This window comes from Oryx dammah, unplaced genomic scaffold, assembly GCF_014754425.2.
Source record: "Oryx dammah isolate SB20612 unplaced genomic scaffold, SCBI_Odam_1.1 HiC_scaffold_11, whole genome shotgun sequence".
Taxonomy (NCBI): Eukaryota; Metazoa; Chordata; class Mammalia; order Artiodactyla; family Bovidae; genus Oryx; species Oryx dammah.
The window spans coordinates 50,932,050-50,937,665 of record NW_024070195.1 but is presented as its reverse complement, the minus strand read 5'-3'; the positions used below and the strand labels follow the sequence as shown (position 1 = coordinate 50,937,665).

Below are 5,616 nucleotides of genomic sequence, written 5' to 3'. Positions count from 1 at the left end.
AGCCCCGTGTAATGTCAGAAGAATAGGTGGAAAGCATAATGCAGTAAAGGCAGGCAGACTCTGGTTTTGCAGATAGATGCTCGAGAAAACCCAGGGGAGTTTCCTCGAGGCCTGATCTCGCCTTTGTGTTTTGTCAGGCCCCTTTCATCATGACCTTTGCCACGGGCAGGATTCCCCACGCTGGCTTCTTTCCAATATATGCAGGGGGATAGGTCCTCACCTTGAGTAGAGGCCAGAACCTCAGGGTTCCTCTCCAGTGCTGACATGGACCTCGGGGAACCTATAGAGTTTCAACAGGGCAGTCAGGCCTCATCTCATGTGGAGTCATGGAAGTCCACTTTCCTGATAATCTCCTGGTTTATCTCGAACTGCGGCAGGTAACATGGGGTTCCTCTCGAGATACGATGGGGACCTCAGGGACCCGCTCCTGTTGCCTCAGGAATGTCAAGTTAACATGCGAGTTGCTAGAGGTCTCTCGGTATTCCTTTCCAGTCAGTGCATGGTCCTAGGTCACCATCTGGAGTTGAGGCCAGAACCTCAGGTTTTCTCTTCAGTGCTGACATGGATCTCGGGGTTCCTATGGAGTTTCAACAGGGGAGTCAGGCCTCGTCTCCTGTGGAGACATGGAAATCCACTTTCCTCTCGAGCTGTAAAAGTAGTTTCATGCTTCCTATCAAGTTGACATAGGGATCAGTGGCTTTCTCTTGAGGAGTCTTAGGGCTGTCACAGCTGCCATCGTGTTTTAAGTTGATACTCGTGGTGACAGTCGAGTCAGTGCAGGGGAATCAGGTTTATCTGGACTGGATTCAGACATCGGGGTCTATTCAAATTTGGGCACTAGCCCTGGAGTTCCTCTCGAGTTTCAAGTTGAGATCGCCTCCTCTTGAGTTGTGACGGGAATGCCGGGATTCCTTTCCTGATGAAGCAGGGAAGTGGACCCTCATCTCGAGATGAGGAGCTAAAAACGGGGCTCTTCTTGAGTTGTGGTGGGACACTTGGTGTTCCTCTCGAGTGGAGAAAGGTATGTCAGGGAACTTCTTGAGTTGCACAAGGCTGTCAAGCACCCTTTTGAGGCTCAAGAGGGATAGTGGGATTTCTCTCAAGACGCCACAACTGAAAAGGGCCTCATCTCGCCTGGAGGGGAGAACCTCCTGGTTTTTCTCGAGTTGCTGCAGGAAACGTGGGGTTCCTCTCGAGTTACGATGGGGACCTCGGGGACCCACTCGTGTTGCCTCAGGAAAGTCAAGTCTCCATGCGAGTTGCGAGGCGCCTCTCGGGATACCTCTCCAGTCGTTGCAGGGGCCTAGTTCCTCATCTCGAGCTGAGGCTGGAACCTCAGCGTTCCTCTCCAGTGCTGACATGGATCTCGGGGTTTCTATGGAGTTTCAACAGGGGAGTCAGGCCTCTTCTCTTTTGGAGCCATGGATGTCCACTTTCCTCTTGAGCTGTAAAAGTAGTGTCAGGCTTTCTGACACTTTTCCTGACCTTTTCCTAGGTCCTAGAGCCCATCCAGGCCTGTTTCTGCCCCATTCTCTGCTAGATCAGCCATGTATTGAATCTTGCCTTTGGGGAGTCCCATGGCACAAGCTCCATGTAATACCAGCCCCAGGTTGAAAGGCATGTATGTGTTGTAGGCTGACAGACCAAGGCAGTAGATGAGAGATTGACCCCTCTCTGCAGATGGAGAGAGTAGGGAAACCCTGAGGGGCATATGGCTTGTCAAGGGCCACATCACAGATAAGAAGTGGGAGCCTGTCTGAAAGAGCTGTTTCCTCAGAGCTCAGGCCCTGGCTGCACCCAGGCCTGCCAAGGCTGTGGGGTGAGCGGTTTGGGTGTCACTGTTCCTGCACATGGCCTAAGGGGGTGGGTGAACAGACAGAAGCCAAGAGGTTCACTTGGGGAGATTTGTGTAAGGGACCTCAGCAATGAACCCAGGAAATGACATCACTTCCTGGAAACAGAACTCAACAGAACCCAACAGAACATGGAAACTGAATCTCCAGGCCTCACAGCAGAGAGGAGCCCCCAGCCAGTTCGCAGGCAGCCAGGATGTTTTTCTGTTTGCCCCTTCCCAGAGGCCAGGGCCTCGGGAGAGCTCACCGGCAGAATGTGTGGGAACGCAGTCAGTGCTGCCTCAGGACCCCCCTGAGAGGCCTCTGGCCCTTTGCCCTAAGGAACAGAAAGGTAACATGGGAGCTCCAGCCTGGGCCAGGTCCCCTCTCCCATCCCACCTGGGTAACCCTGAGTCCTTTTCCTGTGTGTGTGGATGGGGATTTCCTGGGGTATCTCTGGCTCAAGCAAGCCCCTGAGGATGTGGCTCAGAAGTCTGTGGGCTGGGTGTGTCCAGATCCCAGGGGAGAGCAGGCTGGGTGGGTTGGGGAGAGTCCAGGCAGCACCAGCTGCCCAGGAAGACCCTACGCCCTCAGTGGTGTCTCCTTCATCCAGGGTGGGTACCTGAGCAGACACATGTTTCTGCTGGCAGCAGAATTTCGAGCAGGCAGAAGCAGCTGCCATACTGGTCAGTCCCAGCTCAGTAAACTCCAGGCAGGGCTGGCTGATGGTCAGTGTCATTTCAGAGCTTCCCAGGCGATGTGGCTGATGAGGGGGGCACCCCGTTCACCTCCTTGATGGAGGCGTTGGATCAACACCCCCCTGCCCGGGAGGCCCAGTGCAGGCTCCAGGTGAGCGTGCCCATGAAGGGATCAGCCCAGCTGGGAATGAAGAGGAAGCAGGGAAGGCCTGCTCCACAGACACCACCAAGGACACACCCCAGGGCCAAGTCTCACGCTGCCATGGAGCTCAGCACACCCAGCTCTGACCCTGAGCCCAGAGAATCCCTGCCTTTGAGGCAGCAGGAGGACCTGAAGCCCAGCACGGCAGAGCACAGAGGTGAGGAGGCTGGGGCTGTGCATGTGAGTGTGTGGGGAGAGGGTGCTGAACTACACAGAGAGGAATCCCCCATAACTGGGTCTGGACCTGGAACAAAGGCTGGCCTCACACCACCCATCTTTCACACTGCAGTCAGAGTGCAACCTATGCTGGGTATTCTTTGTGATTCTCTGGGAAGCTTTCTGTCCCTGCATACACACATCAAAATGCTGGCGATGGATAACCTTCTCTTCTCTCACAGATCTATCACTGGTCTCTCATTACAACCAGACTCCATTTCCAAGTCCTGTCCCTACAGCAGTGGGTGCTACAGGTGCAGGATCCAGGGATCCACTGAGGGGAGATCGAGACCTGAGACTTCCCTTCCCAAAAACACCGGGCCAGCTGGGTACTGGCCAGCACACTGGGCATATCAGACCTCTGTGCCTGCAGGACCCCAGCTACAGGCACCGATGTCCCACACCCTCAGCGAGAACATCCACCTTCACCTGCACCTGCACCTGCTCAGGCTTTGGCAGGAGAACCCAAGTCAGTGGATGAGTCACCACCTCTGCAGAGAGAGCCTGCCCTGGCTCCTGCCCAAGACCCAGATGCCCACAATGACTGACCCACCCCTGCAGGGAGAACGGGCCCCCACTCGGGACAGAGACCCAAAGCCCCTTCTGGAAACACCTAGTCCAGTGGAGTGGATGGCTCTGCAGCTTCCATCCCTGCCTGCTCTCCGTGGACGCCATCAACTCGCTCCCCACCCAGGGCAGATTGAGTGCCCTTCCCCTGAGCTTATTTGCATCTGGTTTGTGTGTAGCTTTTTTGTGATGTTTTATTTTTTTATGGCTTTAAGTATTGTTTTCTGTTAAGTTTTGTTAATAAATTTTACTTTAATTGATGCAATTTGGGAATATTAAGGTCTTCACAATGCTGTGTAACCATCACCAATGTCTACATTTGCACCTTCTCATTTGATCTCCCCACTTCCCAGCAAAGCCTGGATTCATGTCAAGCACTCCCCATTCCTCCCTCCTCCACCTGACAACATTTATTCTTCTTCTTTCTCCATTTCTTCCCATTCTTTGGGTGTCCACAATCAATGCCAATCACTAAAATGATAGAAAAAAATGGATTTTTTTTTTCTGACAGAAAGGGAAAGTTATAGGCGCTTAGTCTTGTTAGAACCTTTGCAGTCCCATGGTTTTTACAGTCCGTGAAGTTATCTAGGCCAGAATACTGGAGTGGGTAACTTTTCCATTCTCCAGGGGAGTTTTCTGACTCTCCACATATTGTAAGACTAAACTTGAGAATTATTGTTTTTATTTCATTTGAAGTAGGCTTTGGGTAACTGAAAGGACAGTGTAGGTACTTTCAGGATGTCATCTGCAAAACAAAGCCCTTTCGGCAAATGTGGTCTGAACCTCCAGGTAGGCATTGCTGTTGTAAATGTGACATCTCAGCCAGAAGGGAGATGCAGAGCTCCTCCTGTTTCACAAACAAATTCACAGAAGAAGCCAAAAGAGAGAGCTGGAAAATGAACAACACCAATGACCAAAAAGCTTTCCTCATTGGACAATGCTAGAGAAAACCCAATATTCTATGGCCCAAAAAACCTCTTGGAAATGAATGTTCAGTAAGGAAGAGAAGAAACATGTGAGAGTGGACAGGCCATGCCCATGGCCAGTGTAGTTTCAAGACGGCCTGACCTCTCAGATGAAGACGCATGCCAGTGTAAACCCTTTGCAGACAGCAGCGATGGTCATCACCATGTAAGTGTTTAGTCTGGTGTCAACATGCCCCGGGTACCACACGAGGGAGCAGACCTGGGTCTCTTCCTCTGCCCCACATCCCACCCTCAGGAAGGCAGCTGGCTCAGCCATGAGCTGCGACCAGCTCCAGGATAGACTCCACCTTCTCTGCTCTATGCACCGTGAACCTGCACACTGTGGGCCTTCAGAACCTCAAGAAACTTGTCCCATCCCGACTAGAGCCAGAAGCCTCCCCTGGCATCCAAACGCCTGGGGAGTCACTTTGGCCCAAGCCCTAGTTCTGGACCTCTGGAGCCTACTTCAGCCTTTACAGTGTGAATAATCAGGTCCTTTATACACAGATTCCCAGCTGTCAGATCTGAGCTTTGGATTCACAGTCAGCTCTGTCCCTCCCTTGGCAGCCAGGTGTGCTGCCATGCAGGCAAAGGAGCACATGAGCTGAGTTTCAAGGGAAACATTGTAAGGACAGCAGTGGATACAAATTGTTGTAAACTGAGGGAGGGTCCCTGGACATCTCAATAAAGGCCTCTGGTGTGCAAGTGTGGAGCAAGGCCTCGATGGCACAAAGGAAAGAGAGATACTCAGGGCCAAAGGCTCTTGGCCTCTCATTTAGCAGCTCCAGTGGTAGCCTGTGAATATTGGACAGCCAATGTGGTCACATGAGCATGACTCTAATTTCCTCAGAAAGCAAGAGAAAGGGAGCAGGGTGTGAGAGGACCTGGAGGGTGTGGTGGGGTGGACAAAGGGCAGTGCCACTCCTTTCTTCAGTGCAAACTGATTTTGTGAGTCTCTGAGCTGCCAGACGGCAGTTACCAAGTTAGGTCCCCACAGCATCCAGTGTGGGCTGGGTGCCTTAGTCCCTGTCACAAGGACAAGCTTCACCATATGGCCTCCCTGAGTTCTAACATCAGGAACTGCGGGGTTGTCTGGGTACACACTTCCTTGCTATAGCTGAGTTACCCCCTTCTTA

General features: G+C 52.5%; 1 long non-coding RNA gene across 1 annotated transcript in view; it reads left to right on the top strand.

The window, feature by feature from the left end:
- LOC120869897 overlaps positions 1–5,269 on the top strand; it is an 11,589-nt gene extending 6,320 nt beyond the window's left edge. Inside the window, exon 3 of the long non-coding RNA XR_005722657.1 lies at positions 5,260–5,269. This is a non-coding gene — a long non-coding RNA (uncharacterized LOC120869897). The remainder of the gene's footprint in view (positions 1–5,259) is intronic.
- The last annotated feature ends 347 nt before the right edge of the window (positions 5,270–5,616 follow it).